Genomic DNA, 17816 nt, shown 5'->3' with positions numbered 1-17816 from the left:
TGCTGCCAGCAGCACGGGGGTGTATGTGGGAGGAGGAGAAAGCGGGGGGGCTGTGTGTGTGTGTGTGTGTTAGAGGTGGAAGGGGGTGTTATCCGCAGTACTGCATGTGAACTCAGTCTGGAGACCGAGTTTAATCCACTGGCAAGCATGTGTTAAAGTCCACCTCTGTGTCTGATTCATGGAAGCTAGCAATGGGATCTTGTGGTTAGAGAGAGGAGCCAGGAGTCCTGCCTCCTGTCGCCAGCTCTGGGATGGGAGTGGGAGTTAGTGGATTAGAGTTAGGATTCCTGGGTTCTATCCCTGGCTGTTGGAGGCTTTAGCATGTGAAGATCAACCTGCTAGTTTCCTTCTTGGCTGTTCGCATTCCCTGGCATTGTGCTAGATTCTCTGGGGTGCTGGCGATAAACAGAAGCACTTGTATTCCGTCTGCATGACAGGCTGCTCCATTCAAACCCTGGGCGTGGGCGTTCGGCTGTTCAGACTCCCTGTTCCCTTCCTAACGACGCGGCAGCTCTTGTCACTCAAACTAACAACTGGGGATCGCTGCAAAAGAGTCTGGCATGGATACAACCCCCCCGCCAGCTGGCAGCAGGAGAGGAGGGGCTGTGAGAGCCCCCACCGATTCCACTCTCTTTATTGGGCTGGGAAGTAGAAAGATGGGGGGCTAGGATCCTTGCCTGGGCACATGTTTGCATTCAGATGTGCTGGGCATGGTGGGGGTGTCAGTAGGGGCATGGTGGGGGTGCTGAGAATTTGTTTTGTAGGAGTGGCGTAGGCCCTTACCCCAGGGTTGGATGGGTAGGGCTGTGTGTGTGTTGGTGGATTTCCCTTGGGGGCGGGGCAGCAAGGGGGTAGCTTGGCTCTCTGGGTGTGTACACGCTTTGTTGATCCATACTGCACAATCACAGGGGGCTCAAAGAGTGGCAACTAGCATAATTAGAGACCTAGTAAAACTCCTGCAAAGAAAGATTGACTAGATGGGGTTTGCTCACTGTAGAGAGGAGATGAATTACAGGGGATGTGTTTAAAGTCTGTATAATAATGACTGGGAGAGCAATGGGCGATCAGGAGCCATGTTCCCTTTAATTTTTGACAGGCTATGTGAGCAAAAAATTTCTTCTGTGCAAACTGTTGTGCTTCTGTGCAAATGTTTGTACGTGTGGTGTTTCACCGTGGGGGGGGGGGGGTTAGGATCTGTGTGCGTGCGCACACGCGCACAGCTTAGAGGGAACAGTGATCGGGAGCCTCTGTCCTCCTCGTCTCATAACCCAAGAACAAGAGAACAGTGAATGACACTCATCAAAGGAAATGGCTTTATCACATAGCCTGAAATTAGTGTATGGGACTCATTGCCACATGAGATGAATCATAGAATCATAGAATATCAGGGTTGGAAGGGACCCCTGAAGGTCATCTAGTCCAACCCCCTGCTCGAAGCAGGACCAATTCCCAGTTAAATCATCCCAGCCAGGGCTTTGTCAAGCCTGACCTTAAAAACCTCTAAGGAAGGAGATTCTACCACCTCCCTAGGTAACGCATTCCAGTGTTTCACCACCCTCATAGTGAAAAAGTTTTTCCTAATATCCAATCTAAACCTCCCTCACTGCAACTTGAGACCATTATTCCTCGTTCTGTCATCTGCTACCATTGAGAACAGTCTAGAGCCATCCTCTTTGGAACCCCCTTTCAGGTAGTTGAAAGCAGCTATCAAATCCCCCCTCATTCTTCTCTTCTGCAGGCTAAACAATCCCAGCTCCCTCAGCCTCTCCTCATAACTCATGTGTTCTAGACCCCTAATCATTTTTGTTGCCCTTCGCTGGACTCTCTCCAATTTATCCACATCCTTCTTGTAGTGTGGGGCCCAAAACTGGACACAGTACTCCAGATGAGGCCTCACCAATGTCGAATAGAGGGGAACGATCACGTCCCTCGATCTGCTCGCTATGCCCCTACTTATACATCCCAAAACGCCGTTGGCCTTCTTGGCAACAAGGGCACACTGCTGACTCATATCCAGCTTCTCGTCCACTGTCACCCCTAGGTCCTTTTCCGCAGAACTGCTGCCTAGCCATTCGGTCCCTAGTCTGTAGCGGTGCATTGGATTCTTCCGTCCTAAGTGCAGGACCCTGCACTTATCCTTATTGAACCTCATCAGATTTCTTTTGGCCCAATCCTCCAATTTGTCTAGGTCCTTCTGTATCCTATCCCTCCCCTCCAGCGTATCTACCACTCCTCCCTGTTTAGTATCATCCGCAAATTTGCTGAGAGTGCAATCCACACCATCCTCCAGATCATTTATGAAGATATTGAACAAAACCGGCCCCAGGACCGACCCCTGGGGCACTCCACTTGACACTGGCTGCCAACTAGACATGGAGCCATTGATCGCTACCCGTTGAGCCCGACAATCTAGCCAGCTTTCTACCCACCTTATAGTGCATTCATCCAGCCCATACTTCCTTAACTTGCTGACAAGAATACTGTGGGAGACCGTGTCAAAAGCTTTGCTAAAGTCAAGAAACAATACATCCACTGCTTTCCCTTCATCCACAGAACCAGTAATCTCGTCATAAAAGGCGATTAGATTAGTCAGGCATGACCTTCCCTTGGTGAATCCATGCTGGCTGTTCCTGATCACTTTCCTCTCATGCAAGTGCTTCAGGATTGATTCTTTGAGGACCTGCTCCATGATTTTTCCAGGGACTGAGGTGAGGCTGACTGGCCTGTAGTTCCCAGGATCCTCCTCTTTCCCTTTTTTAAAAATTGGCACTACATTAACCTTTTTCCAGAACTTACCATGAAGAACTTACCATGATTGCAAGAGTGGGTGAATTCATCTCAAGAATATTCAGTGTTACAGCAGTTAATGGGAGTAGCTAATTTTGGAGGCAAAACTCATACTCCAAGGTTTAAACCAATCTGTGACTGGTAAACAGTAAAACAAATAATTAAGTGCCCTGCAGCCAGGTTGCTCGTAGATTTTAAGGCCAGGAGAGACCCTTGGCCATCTTGTCTGTCCTCTTGTAGGACCCAGACCAGCAAAATTCACCCAGTTCCCCTTGTATTGAGCCCAGTCAGTTGTGTTGGACTAAACCGTCTTCTGGAAAGGCATCCAGTCTGGATTTGGAGACACGGAGAGCTGGAGAATTCACTCCAACCCTTGACAGTTTGTTCCACTGGTCACTCACCCACACTGTTTTCTGTGACAATTGGACCAGCCAATAAGTTGGCTGCAATGATGAAAAGGCTGATGTGTCAAAATCGCCAACTTTTGATAGAAATCTGCTGGTTTCTTCTTGGCTCCCCTGGCCCCTTGGTGGCCTGCCTCGGAGGCAGCTTGGAAGCCAGGGCCTAGCGAGCTCCCCAGCAGCATATTTTGTTTTGGAAACACCAGAACATTCTGGCTGTGGGAATGTCTTGGTATTTCCAGAACAAACAATTGTGGAATTCCACTTCCACAAAGTCTTCACGTTTCAGTTTTTGGCCTCATTCAGGACAAAAAGTTGAGGGGAACCCCAGTTTCTTTCCCAACCAGCTATACTGCTTATTCTCTCTCATTTTACGATTGTTTGTGTTATGGTAGCACTCCGGTTGTGCAGGGTGCTGTCTGGATCCCAACTGAGTTTGGGGCCCCTTTTGGGCCAGGCACTGCACAGACACACAATGAGAGAGTCCCTGCCCTGAAGAGCAGGAGAGAGGAAACTGAAATACAGAGAGGGGAAGGAACCTGCCGAAGGTCAGTGGCAGAAGTAGGAATAGAACCCAGGAGTCCTGACTCTAAGTCCAGTTCTCTGTCTGCTGCCTCCCCTCATTTTGGTTTCCAAATGAGCTGTCACTCAGGATCCTGCTTAGCGGGAGCCCGGAGTATGTCTAAACCTCCCCACTTTGCTCCTGCAGTTGGATTCATCATACGGCGAACGTGGCATTGTCTAATTCCAAGCCTGCCATGCTTTCAGGGATCCCGCTCTGACCAGACTCTGTCTCGTCTATTGCTTTCCAGGCCTCATTCGCCGGCCCAGTCGGCTGCTCCTCTGGACACACTGCTGCCTCCCACTTTGATTCTAGCTATCTGCTCTGTGGGCCAGTGGTTTCAATTTCCTGCTTTCCCAGAGCTTTTCAGATGCAGCCACTTATTAGAACAAGGGGCCATGTATCATGGAGCCTGAGTCTTCTAGACAGAGCAGTTGCCTGGTTTATTTATAACCTATCTTAAGTGCTTACTTGGACACCTGTTATAATGTCTCAGTGCCTCACAATCTCTAAGGCACTTACCCCCACCACACTGTGGGAGATAGGGAAGGGTGAATTATCCCCATTTTACAGATGGAGAAACTGAGGCCCAGAGAGGCTGGATGGCTGGTGCAAAGTGTCCCAGGGGGTCTGTGGTGGAGCAGAGAATTTCATAGTTTAAGGCCAGAAAAGGTCAATAGATCACCCAGTCTGACCTCTTGTCTATCTCAGGCTGTTCAATTCCCCCAGTGTTGAGTCCCAAGACAGTAGTTAAACCAAAGCATTTCAGCCATCTGGAGACTAATCGGTTGTGAGCCCCAGGCAGGGAACAGGAGAGACTAAAGGGCCTCCAAGGCCCCTGTGCTGGCAGGGAATTGCTGAGGTGAGCCATGCCCAGCTGATCCCAGCAGAGGATCTGCGCCCCATGCTGCAGAGGGAGGTGAAAACCCCCAAGATCTCTGCCAATCTGACCTGGGGGAAATTCCTTCCTGAACCCCAGTCTGATGATCAGCTGAACCCTGAGCATCTGGGCAAGACCCACCCACCAGACTGCTAGAGAGAGGATTCTGTGGACCAGCTCAGAGCCCGGCCCATCCCACCCAGTGTCCCATCTCCAGGGGTGGCTGATCCCTGATGCTTCATAGCAAAGCGAAATCCCCTACCCCCACCCCCAAACCCACAATACATCTGGCCAGCTGTGCTTGGGTGGGAAAAACTACTTGAACCAAGATCTCCCAAAACACAGGCTAGAGCTCCTAACCACTGGGCAGTCCTCACTCTCTCAACTGATTGCATTGTATGCTGCAGTGTTTCTTCCATTGTCAGGTTCTTTGCAGATTCAGACTGTTTTCCTGTATCAGTTACACCCGGGGCACATCCCCCACCCCTCTCAGAGCGATCAGCTCAGGCTCTCTGCAGACTCCGGCAGGCTAAGCACAAAGCACCGATTCATCCACTTGCTTGGCGGCTTGCTGGAATGAAGGCTTTCTGCAGTACCACGCTCCATGCCAGGATTCATCTTGCTCTGGAATGCCGCTGCATCTCTTCTCTCAGCAGCGTGAGCCACCCACCAGGATGTCCTGACTTCTGCTAATTTAACATCCCCTCCCGCTTCTGCTGGGTGCAAAACAGGCCTCCATTGTCAGCGTGCTCCATGCAGGACTCCTGGGTTCCGTCTCTCGCTCTCGGAGGGGAGCGCGGTCTGGTGGGTTAGCTCCGAGATGGCTGGGAGCTAGGACTCCGAGGTTCTGTTCTCTGGGGTCGAGTGATGCGAGAAGGGGAGATGAGAGCTGATCTGGGATGTGATCCAGCTGTCTTAGACTCCCTGCGGCCTGGGTCGGAGCAGCAACAGGGGAGCTCATTGGCCTGTGCTGTTAAGGTTGGCTGGCTCGGCAAATTACCCAGCTCTCTGCCTTGACCAGTGTCCTTGGCTCGGAGCACAGCGCTGCCAGCTGGTATCTGCTAGCAGTTTCTGTTCCGTCTCACACGCAGACCGTTCCAGCTCTGATTGAAAAGCCCTGGGGATTAAGGAGGAGACTCATGCATCTGCAGCTGTCTCTTAATTATTAACTAGGAGTAGGAAATAATATTCTAGTAAAGTCTGCAGGCCCCCACCATGAGCAGGGCCCGGTTGGGCCAGGCGTCTCACAGACACAGTGGGCATCTCACAGACACAGCGAGGGACTGTACCTGCCCCCCACAGATTTTGTAATCTCATGGACAAAGGGTGGGACGGAAACACAGGTACCAAGTGGGGAGGGACTTGCCCCAGTTCACACAGCAGGTCAGTGACAGATCTGGGAACAGAAGCCAGGAGTCCTGACTCCCAGCCCCCTGCTCTAGCCATGGGACCCCACTCCCCTCCCCAAGCCATAAAGAGAATCCAGGATTTTGGCTGAAATCCCCTTTGTTGTAGCCATTAGACTATACTCCCTGCCAGAGCTCTGGTGGGATGTACGGGGGGCCAGGCCTCCTGTGGTCTATACTCTGGGCATTAGAGCAGGAGGGCTGGCTGCTAGGACTCCTGGGTTCCATTCCAATTGTGGGAGGAGAGTGGGGATAGGGGTTAATGCAGGAAGTGCAGACTCAGGTAGTGAGTGTGATTAGACTCTGGGTCCTATCCCAGCCCCTGCCACCCCCACTTTGTTCTCAGCCCTCCCTACTCTACCTCCCACCCCTCGCAGCACTCGCTCGTGACCCCCTCCTTCCTGCAGGCTGGGTGATTTTGCTCAGAGGGGGATGCTGAGCCCTGGCTGCTGACCTAAGTGCAATTGTTCTGGGCAGATCTGAGTCTGGAGCCCCAACTACTCTCTGAGGAGGTCTCTGCTGCTCCACACATCAGAGCCCTGGAGGGCCGGACAATAGTGCAGCCTTCCCAGACGTGGCCACGGCTGGCTCAGCAGACTCTCAGATTCTTGGTGTGGGAGGCAGCATGGCCCAGTGGATGAGGGCTGGGCCGGGAGCCAGGACTCCTGAGTTCTCTTCTCACCTGTTGAGCAGGGAGTGGGGTTAGAGCAGGGCCGAGCTGGGATTCAAGCCTCCCAGCTCCTTATTCGCTTTGTGCCCATAGAATCACAAAGCAGAACGACTGTGAGCTCCCTTTGGCTGCAGGGGCAGTTGGGGAGTTGAGTCATCAATCATGTCTGCTTTACGGAGCTGAAATTCTGCCCGGCTTCCCCTTCACCTCAGTGCTTCAATGATGCCTTTCTGCACAGAGCCAAAGGGGGGCAAGGCAGCTGGGCTGCTGCTCAGCGCCTGCGAGCAGGAGGAAGGAGAGGGTAATTGACACGGCACAGAGTACCGCTCTGCCCTGTGGTAGAAGGGTGTGGGCTGTGGGTTGGCCAGGCTGATCCAGCCCATACACTGTTTAAGCTGGGATGGAGAGCGCTTTCTAAGTGCGGTGCAGGTTGGGGAGGTCGGTCAGGACTCTTTCTGGCAGCTCAAATGGCAGAGACTCCTGTCAGGGCTTTGGTCCTTTCTGTAACCCTAAAAAAACTGGAAGGAGCAACTGTGCACAGACATGTGGGGCTGGAAGGGGCCTGGAGAGGTTATCTAGTCCAGGCCCTGCACTGAGCCAGAACCAAGTAAACCTAGACCATCCCTGTTGGGTTTGTCCAACCTGTTCTTAAAAACCTTCAATGACTGGGAGGCCAGCCTCCCTGAGAAGCCGATTCCAGAACTTAGCTGCCCTTTGAGTCCGAAAGTTCTTCTTCATTGTGATGTTGCATTCCATATGTTTTATGGAAATATGCTTATGAGTATGAATATGATGTAACTGGAATATGCTTTAGGCAAAAGGTCTCTTGTTAGGTATCATTACAAAGCTTATAATTAAGTGTGTTCATCCTTTTTATATGCATGTATCATTCTTGTATCTGAAGCTAGAAAGATGAAGTATAACTCTGAGGTCCTATTGTAATTATGCAAAGTGTGGGCCACTAATGGTGGTTTCGAATCTTGATGGCTCCCGTTGACTAGGACAATTGGTTGTAAATGACTCTATTTGCTCGCAAACCTTCCTGGGTATCAGAGTAGCAGCCGTGTTAGTCTGTATCTGCAAAAAGAAAAGGAGGACTTGTGGCACCTTAGAGACTAACCAATTGATTTGAGCATAAGCTTTCGTGAGCTACAGCTCACTTCATCGGATGCTTATGCTCACGAAAGCTTATGCTCAAATCAATTTGTTAGTCTCTAAGGTGCCACAAGTCCTCCTGTTCTTCCTGGGTGTGTGTGGGTTAGCAGCCCCCCCTCCCCGCCCCTGTCACTCACTCAGCTGTCTTTTCTCAGGGCGAAACAGGGTCATTTTTTTTCTTTTCTTCACAGGTCGGGTTTTCTAAACCTTTTCTCGTTTTTGTTGCTCTCCTCTGGATTCTCCGGTTTGTCCACATCTTTCCTGAAGTGTGGCACCCAAAACTGGACACAGCACTGCAGCTGAGACCTCCCCAGTGCCGAGCAGAGCAGGGCAGTTACGGCCCAGGTCTTACATATGACACTTCTGCTAATACACCCCAGAATATTAGTCTTTTTTGCAACTGCATCACATTGTTGACTCATATTCAATTTGTGACCTGGTATAACCTCTGGATCCTTCTCAGCAGCATTACTGCCTAGCCAGTTATTTCCCATTTTGTAGTTGGGCATTTGATTTTTTCCTTCCTAAGTGCAGTGCTTTGCATTTGTCTGTATTGAATTTCATCTTGTTAATTTCAGACCAGGTCTCTAATTTGTCAAAGTTGTTTCGAATTCTAAGCCTGTCCTCCAAAGCGCTTGCAGCCTCTCCCAGCAGCCTCTCCCAGCTCCATTATCCAAGTCCTTACTGAAAATACTGAACAGACCCAGGACTGACCCCTATGGTATCCCACTAGATATGCCCTCCTAGTTGGACAGCAAACCATTGGTAACTATTCTTTGAGTAAGGACTTTCAACCAGTTGTGCACCCACCTTATAATAATTTCATCTAGGTTACATTTCCTTAGTTTGCTTATGAGAATGTCACTTGGGAGTGTGTCAAATGCCTTACGAAAATCAAGATATATTGCATCTACTGCTTCCACCCCATCCACTAGGCCAGTAACACTGTCAAGAAAGAAATTAGGTTGGTTTGGCATGATTTGTTCTTGACAAATCTATGCTGGCTATTCCTTATAACCCCATTATCCTCTGGGTACTTACAAATTGATTGTTTAATAATCTGTTCCAGTATCTTTGCAGGCGTCAAAGTTAGGCTGACTGGTCTATTATTCTCTGTCCTCTTTGTTCCCCGTTTTAAACTTAGGTACTATATTTGTCCTTCCCCAGTCCTCTGGAACCTCACCTGTCCTCCCCAAGTTCTTGAAGATAATTGCTTTAGCTTGTTCCTTAAGTACCCTAAGATGAATTTGAACGGGCCGTGCTGACTTGAATACATCTAATCTTTCTAAATATTCTTTAACCCATTCTTTCCCTGTTTTGGCTTGTCCCTTCTCCCTTGTTTTTAATATTACTTGGGATGAGTGTCTGCTAAGAAGAGGACCTGTACTTTCCTTCATCTTTCTCTTGGTCCTAATGTATTTAAAGAACCATTTCCTGTAGACTTTTATGTCCTTGCTGGGTATAACTCATTTTGTGCCTTAACCTTTCTGATTTTTGTCCTTACATGTTTGTGCTGTTCTTCTGTGTACCTCCTTAGCAATTCTTCCACGTTTCTACTTTCTGTGGTATCCATGGTTTAATTTACATTAAAGTTGTGCCGAGCTCCAATCAAGATGCTGGGGAAGGCCCCCCTTCATGCTGGGCACTGCACAGACTAAGTGAATTAGGCACATGATTTCCATTGTCTCTCCAGAGGAGTCAGGCACTTCCCCTGAGCACTTTTGTGAAAGCCATTAGCTGCCTATCTGCATCCTTAGACACCGCAATACCACTGTGAATCTGGCCCGAAAGCCTGGTCCTCTCGCATTGATTTAAATGGGAGTTAGGCCTCTCAGTGCCTTTTGAGGACTTCAAAAATGTTACCTAGTGGCTAGCTCAACTATCCAATTTGGGCTGGAGGCTGGAATGGCGAGGGGAGTTCTCCAGCCTGTGGTATGCAGGAGGTCACACTGGGATGACCAGCATTGTCTTCAGGCCTATGGATGTAACCATCAGCCATGGGTCTTGCCCTGGTTCGTAGCAGACACGGTGGCTCTGCTGTGCTATAGTTCAGGGCCAGAGGAGAAGCAGTGTGTGGGGCAGCTGGATGTTGGAGGGGGGCCAAGAAGAGCTACCACAATGATCTGAGGGCTGGAAAAAATGCCTTAGGGTGAGAGACCCCATCTGCTCAGCTTCTTGTAAAGAAGAGCAAGGGATGACATTTCTCCCCTTCATGGGGAGAAGATCCCAGGGTTCTTCAGCCTAATGGAGAGAAGCCAAACAAGAACCCTGGTCTGGAAGTTAAAGCTAGACACTTTCCAAGGAGAAATCAGGCACAGCGTTTTAGTAGTGTGGGCGATTAACCCATGGCGCAAACTCTGTTGGGAAAGGGGGTGGGGGGGATTCTTCTCCTCGCTGAGTCTCCAAATCCAGCCTGTCTGGAAGATGCTTTAATCAACCACAAGTGACTGGCTCAATAGAGGAGGACCTGGTTGACGTTCTCTGGCCTGTGCTATCCAGGATGCCAGAGTCCCTTCTGGCCGTAAATCTATGGCTCTATGGATCTGACCATCAGAATTATGCTTGGAAAGCAGCTGAGCCACTGCCAATAGATGTATTTCAGTTCACATCTGCTCCCTGAGCCTGGAGTGCAGAGCTAGCTAAAGAGCCCATGCTGGATTTGGCATCTGCTCGGGAATCCTGGCGGCTGCGGCTGGGTTATGTGTGTGATCGTTTTATTAGAGTGAACGCTGCAGACATACACAGTCTGCCGGGGGCTCCTCCGCTCGCAGGCTGAGGCTTTCTCCTCCGAGAAGCTGGGGGAGCTAGCGTAGCACTGAGCACAGAGGTGAAGTGGGGCATATTGGGAAATAGAGCTCTCAGCGAGGGTCTTAGAGGCGGTATGGTGCAGACTCCTGGACAGAGACGTGGGAAATCTGCCCACTTCTACTATGTAACGTTGGCACAGCCCTGCCTCGCCGTGTGCCTCAGTTTCCCCCTCTGTAAAACTGAACAAAATGGCATTGATCTCCTCAGCAAAGCACTTTGGGATTCCTGGCTTTAAAGCGCTAAAGGTAAAAGGCTGGTCACTAGGAGTCCCACCATCTAAACCACACACTTGACTGCTGTGCAGCATCCATGCCGGGGCTATGGCACAGCACTGCTGATCGTTAGCACTGGAACTCCCAAACTCACCTCTCCCTCCAGCTGGGTAACTCCGTCACCGTCCTGCTTGCCCTGCACTCGTGAAAAGCTCAGATTTTTCTGAAGGAAATGGATTTTTCTTTCAGACTTTGCAAGGAAATGTGTGGCGGGGGCAAGGTGTATGCGCGGAGGGTGGGGACTGTTAAACTGACACAGCACAATGCCGAGCGTGCCAGAGAGCGCTTTGAATGATGTCTCTAAACAGCAGAACAAACTCTTGGCTCGGGTGCCTTTTCTGATGGTTACATTTGCAGGCGCTAGTCCACAGTAGGATAGGAAGATGCTATGGTATTCAGGCTGCTGCTTTTGTTTGGTGGTTTGTTTGTTTTTTTCAGAGAACCATAGATTTTTATTTGATTTCTTTTTAAAGCCAGAAGAGACCATTCTGCGGGTCCAGTCTGCCCTCCTCCTGCACGACTTGCTCAGGATCTCAGGGTCCAGCTGATTACGAGACTGGGAGTCAGGAAGAAATTTCCCCCTGGTCAGATTGTTAGGAACATTAGAGGTTTTTTGCCTGCCTCTGCAGCATGGGGTACAGGTCGCCTGGGGGGATCACCTCAGCAATTCCCTGCCATGTCAGGGGTCTCAGGAATGGGGGGGCCCCTCGTGTTGCTGTTCCCTGCCTGGGGCTCACAACAGGTTAGTCTTCTGAGGACTAAGATTTTGGGCTCAGTGTAAGGGAGTTTAGATCAAATGGAATGGCCTCTGCTGCACAGGAGATTCAGATTAGATGATCTGATGGTCCCTTCTGGCCTTAAATTCTGTGAATCACACAAGCCAGAGAATTCCCTGCCCCCCTGAGAGACATTCCTGCATCCAGCACAGATATGGTGGTCGAGCTAGAATTTTTAGAGAGAGGTCCAATTTCCACTGAAAAACTCCATGATGGAAAATCCACCCTGGCCCTGGGTGAGCTGTTCAATGGTTAGTCTCCCTCCCTGCTAAAAATTGGCACTTGGTTTTGGTCTGAATTTGTCCAGCTTCTGCTCCCAGCCGTTGGGCCGGGTTCTGCCTTTGCAAGATTAAGGGGCTGTCTGCTCTCCAGAATCTCCTCCCTGCATCGGTAATGATCACGATCATGTCACCTCTTAACCTTCTCTTGGATAAACTAAATAAATGTTGTTCCTTAACTCTCAGGTGTTCCCAGCCCTTCGATTGTTCTCGTGGCGATATTTCAAAGTGCGCACCCCAGAGCTGGGCGCAGTGTTTCAGTCACCAGTGCCACATACAGAGGTGACACCATCTCCATGCTCCTGCTTGACACCCCCTACTGATCCACCCCTGCATTACCCCAGCAGCTCATCATTAATTGGTTTCCACAGGATCCCTGAGTCCTTTCCAGAGTCCATGTGTCCCAGGGCACAGCCTGTAAGTCTGGCTGAAGTTCCTTGTCCCTGTATGCTTGACCCTGCCTCTTGAGATATAAAGAGCCAGCGAATTGGAAAATGGAATTTCTGTCCTGTGCATTTCCTTTTGTCCCAAATCGGGATGAAAAGTTGTATTTCTAAATTTACAGCAGAACAAAAATTCCCCAATCTTTTCATTTTGGACACATCAAAAGGACCTCATTGAAACATTGTAATATAAAACATTGAATAGAGCATATATGAATATTACATGTGTAATAACATTAACATATTTTATAAGAACACATTAATAGGTTACATTTATACCTATTTACATTTTCTAGTATGCATTACATATAATATGTAAATATAAATGGTCAAAAGCACTCTCTCTCTATATATATATATGCAAACTATTCATGTGGTGTTAATATATTAATATGAATGAAAAATTTTATAAAAAAATAAGTCAAAATGAAAAAGCCAAAACAAAATCCTCCATTTTGATTCAACTTATTGTACAACATTTTCAATGGAAACGTTTCAGTCGCCGTGTCCCTGGGCCCTGCTTTGATTTAGGTGAAGCACTGATTTCAAGTGGAAACCTGCTCCTTGGAAACCTTTCTCCCACCTCGAATTAAAACATAGGACCCAGGATCCCAGAGCTAGCTGCGCTGTTGTAATACGTCTTCCTGACGCCCTCACGCTGGGAATGTTTTGCTGTCAACGGTTTTTTAAGCTGTCTGCCAACTTGAGAAACTTAAAAAAACCCCGAATCAGTGCAAATTTAATTTCCAGCGATTCATTTTCAAATAACAGACGAGAGGAAGGTCACGCTGCAGAGTGTGAAAATAATTTAACGCAAACAGGCAGCCAGCCCCACTTGTGCTAAAATAAACAGAGCTGTAGCACTATTGGGTTTTCTTCCCCCTGCTAGGAAGCTTAGTTGGAAAGCGGCATCTGGGTTCTAAATGATTCCCATTTCTCTTTTGTCAATTTCACACATTTGGGTGCGATTCTGCAAAGCGTTCAAGGATGTGCTTAAATCCAGTGCAGCTGGGCCTTGATTCTGCAAACTGCTTGAGCACGTGCATCGCTTCAAGCGGGTGAGCAGTCCTTTGCTGTTTTTAAGCCCCTACTCAACCGCTCTACTGCACTGAGATCTGAATTCTATCAGCTCCCCAGAGCAGTGGGTCTCAAACTTTTTTCCACAAAGGACCCCTTTGGCAACTGATGAAATGTCCCGGACTCCTTTTGTTTCCAGTACTACCGGCACATCTCCGCCAGTGTGGGAATGGCCCTGCCTGCGTGACTCTCAGCCACAGTGCATATGAGGTCACGATGGGCAGAGTATGCCATTTTGGGAACAAAATGGCTCCCTCCATGCAGCAAAATGCTGTTCCGGCCCTGGCTCAGGGGACATACCCCCACTTAACTCACAGCGGACCCCCAGGGATCTGGCCTCCCACCCTGGGAACCCCTGAGGTAGAGGAAGGGAGGAATTTATCCTTTCAGCTCTCTAAATCAATCCCATTTTTATGGTTAAGATGACAGAGTGGGACTCAGCCCACCTGGATTCTGTTCTCAGCTCTGCCACTTGCTCCCTAAATGACTTTGGGCAGGTCATTTCCCCTCTCTGTGCTGCAATTTCTTCATCTGTAAAATGTGTATAATGATCCTTCCTTTCTTCTGGGGCTGGGGCAGATTGGAGTACCAGCCCCCGCCCCCACATACAGGAGCCCCATGCTGGGCTGGGGCTGGCAGTGCTTCAGAGAAGTGGGAGTTTGTCACCCCATTGAGATGCCTGGGGCAGCTCCCCTTCTCAGAGCAATCAGCTCAGGCTCTCTACAGACTCAGACAGGCATCACATCAGTTACACTCAGGGCCACTCCCACACCTGCCCTTGACCCAATCAGCTGAGGCTCTCTGCAGGCTATGGTTGGCATCGGCCACATCTTCCTGGTTTTCTCCCCAAAGGCTAAAAACTGCATTATTTTTTTTTAATGGAAGCTGCAGTCACTTGATGCTGGGAGCCCAGCCACGGGCCTGTACCATTTGTGCTACAGTCTAGTTGGGGTGGGAGCATGCAGCATGGGCAGTGCTGAATACGAGAGAGAGAAATGTAATTTCAAGGTATTTGGCAACAGTAGGGAGGAAAGATGGAGCGGGATGGCGCACAGGAACATGAGATGCTGGGGAAGATGCAGGGGGCTATAACCAAATTGCGAGTACTGTCTCTGCTATGGTCAATGATGCCTCAAGGCAGTGGACTCTTGCAACCCAAGCTAGGCATCTTGCCAGTCCAGGGGAGTGAGGACGGCTGAATTCTTGGCACGCAGGGCAGGGGAGACCCCAGGGAGTGGACTGGGATTCTGGGGAAGCCAGTCATACCCTGAAAGCAAAGCTCAGGCCTGTTTGCACAGTGTGAAGAACCCTTAAAGTGGGTGGAAAGGAGGATTCTGTTTGCCGGAGGGGGATGGGGGGAGCACAGGTATTGTGGAAAAGTATGACTACCCAGGGTGCCATGGGACTCAGAGCACTCCCCCAGTCTGCCCTGGTGTCACCTTGCAGGAGATCGTTGGGGGGCTGGGGCCAGTGAGAGGTGAAGTAGGGGGATAGCAGAGGAGTAAGGGCACAAGGCACTCTCCATTCCACGCTCATCTCCGCCCCCCCACGCCACTTTCCCTCGGGGTCTGATTTCCATGGCAACGCATCTCAAAAGCATCAAAAGACAGGAAGGTGAGAGAGGAACATCCGTCACATTTATTGTTTGGCTTGCAGCTGCCTTGGGGCTGGGAATAGAACCCAGAAGTCCTGCCTCCCAGCACCCCCCACTTTACCGCCCTAGAACCTGCGGGCTGGACCCCAGCTCTGGAGGCGGTGGGGTCTAGGGGGTTCAAGGAGCCGGGACTCATGGCCTCAATCCCCAGCTCTGAAGGGAGTGATGTGAGGGGGGACGGGTCTGGGAGCTGGAGACAGTCATTGTTCTTGACATAACAGTCCTTCGCAAGGACGGGGCGGGGGGGGGGTCCTAAGTCAGCTGTGTTGTATCCCTACCCCCAGGCTCCCTTATAAAAGAAGTTATTGGCCCTTTAATAAGGGTGGCCCAGAGCCCAGCTGGAATGCACAGTCAGCTACATTCTAGACGTGGGAAATGTTTCTCTTCCCTAGGGATTAGAGATAGTACAGTAGTAGCAAGGGCCACCAATGAGGGATCAGAGCCCGGCTGTGCTAGGAGCTGTACACACACCCCCCGAACGCAGAGGTAGCTCTGAGCATTACCGGGAAAGGCGCTGCCAAAACAGCCTGAGAGACAGTCCCTGCTCCAAAGAGCTAGCAGGAGAGGGAAACGACAGGAGAAGGGACTTGCCCCAGGTCAGTGTCAGAGTCAGGAATAGAACCCAGCCCTCCTGTTCTAACCACTAGACTCTGCTGCCTCCCAGAGCCAGGGCTAGAATCCAGGAGTCCTGCCTCCCAGTCCGGAGCCCTACTCACAATAATAAATAATCTCTCCCGCGCTCTGGAAGCGTTCCGCCCCCTCAGGGCAATGGGATTTGGAAATCCACGGGTCCAGATGAATATGTATTAGCGACTAGTCGCTCCACCCCATCAAGGCTTGTTTGTATGAATAGTGGAACAGGACTGGCCCACTGGTTAATAGATAATGGGATCACACCTTGGTATGCAGGGAGCATAATAGGCTGAATAAATATCATTAGCCCCTAATGTCTGCTGGGAGCTGGCCCAGCTGCAGCGGTGAATAAATGTGTTTTGATACCTTGCTGCTGCTGACATATGATCGGAAACTCATCTTTGTAAAAAGCACTTAAAGTCTGGGACCCAGCTCTTAAAATCCTTCCCTGCCCTTCCCCCCCGCAATTCTCCCACTGCTGCTCCCGTTTAAGGGCAATTGCAAAGGAAGTTTGTTACGTTATTATTCATTAGTGGGATGGCAGTAGCACCTAGAAGCTGCAGTTGTGGACCAGCTGCCCCTTATTGCTGGGGGCTGTGCATTTCCTCGTTGAAATCTGGCCCCGTTGTGCCAGGGGCTGCACAGCGCCTGCGATCAGGCCCTTTGTTGTGCCGAATGCTGCAGCGACACAGAAGGAGAGACTGTCCCCGCTTCAAAGAGCTCAAAGACTAAAAAGATAAAGGATCTGAGGGGAAACTGAGGCAGGGGCGCTGGAATGGGGGGGGCCAGGAGGCCATGGCCCTCATACTTTTTACTGGCCATAAGGGTGAGCAAGCAGGGGTGGGGTCTTGGGGGAAAGAGGTGGTGTGGGAGCGGGGCCACAGGGGAGAGGAGGGGCCGGCATGGGAGCAGGGCCAAGGCTAAGGTGGCCCCCTCACTTTTAGGAAGCTTCCACTGCAGTCCTGACTCCTAGGCACTCCTTGCCTCCACTCTAACCCACTAGCCTCCCAGGCCTGGGGAAAGACTCCATGAGGCCTGACTCCCAGCCCCCTGCTCTGAGCAGCAGACCGCACTGCCCGCGGAGAGCCAGGAATAGGTAAGACTCTCTGTGAGCCGGAACTTATAGTGAAATGCAAGGAAATGGCTCTTCAAAAGCAGGCTGCCCTAGCCGCTTACAGATGCATAATTAATCAAAGGGCTAATTAGGGGGCTTGAAAAGGAATAGATTAGCAACTCGTCTCTTCCAAAAAAATTAATTGAACGCAGCCTCCCCGGACCAGCATGCTCTGGTGTGAATCAGCCGCTGCGGAGGTGAGGAAAATTCCTAATGTGCTTTGAAAAGTGTCTCCGGATTTGGGCCGTGCATTTTGTCAGAGTTGCCTGTCACATCCAGCCTCTCTGGGATATGGCGAAGGCTTTGCCACTACCAGGAGTAGTTTACTGGCCTAATTACTGAGAAACTAACTATGTACCGTGCCTAAAAACTTCATCCTGCCCTTTCCCTGAGACAGGGACCCCGTTGTTCCAGACACTGCACAGACTTTGATTGTGATCAGGGCCCCCATTGTGCTGGATGGTGCACAGACCCTGGCCAAGTTCAGGGCCCTCATTGTGCCAGGTGCCGTATAGACCCCAGCCAAGATGGGGGATAATATTGTGGTCATTACATTTCTACTGAGTCTAGCTCTGAACCAAACCTAAATCTGAGGCTTGTACCATCCCTGGGGGAGATTGGAACCCCCATAATCTCCAAGACGTGGCAGGAATCTATTGGTTGGAAAAGGAGCAGCGTCTGGGTCTCAAAAACCAGGCTTGGTTTCGCAGTCGAAAGGTTAACAAACAGGGACCTGTCAAAAGCTGTTTTCTGCCATGGATTGAGACACCCACTAAGGTAGGGTGTGGGGAGGTGTCATGCAAAGAGCGGGGTTGCTAAAGTTCAGACGGAGGAAACAGCAGCTCCATGGGATGTGGATCGGAGCGGATCAAAGCACTGAATTAGAGAAAAAACCCCACC

At 50.3% G+C, this 17816-nt stretch overlaps 1 protein-coding gene across 3 annotated transcripts in view; it reads left to right on the top strand.

The window, feature by feature from the left end:
- The window catches only part of PC (pyruvate carboxylase), a 239704-nt gene that overhangs the window by 158131 nt on the left and 63757 nt on the right, over positions 1-17816 (top strand). The window lies entirely within an intron of this gene.

This window comes from Lepidochelys olivacea (assembly GCF_965140295.1).
Source record: "Lepidochelys olivacea isolate rLepOli2 genome assembly, chromosome: 7".
NCBI classification, from domain to species: Eukaryota; Metazoa; Chordata; order Testudines; family Cheloniidae; genus Lepidochelys; species Lepidochelys olivacea.
This window is presented reverse-complemented; position numbering and strand designations above follow the sequence as displayed.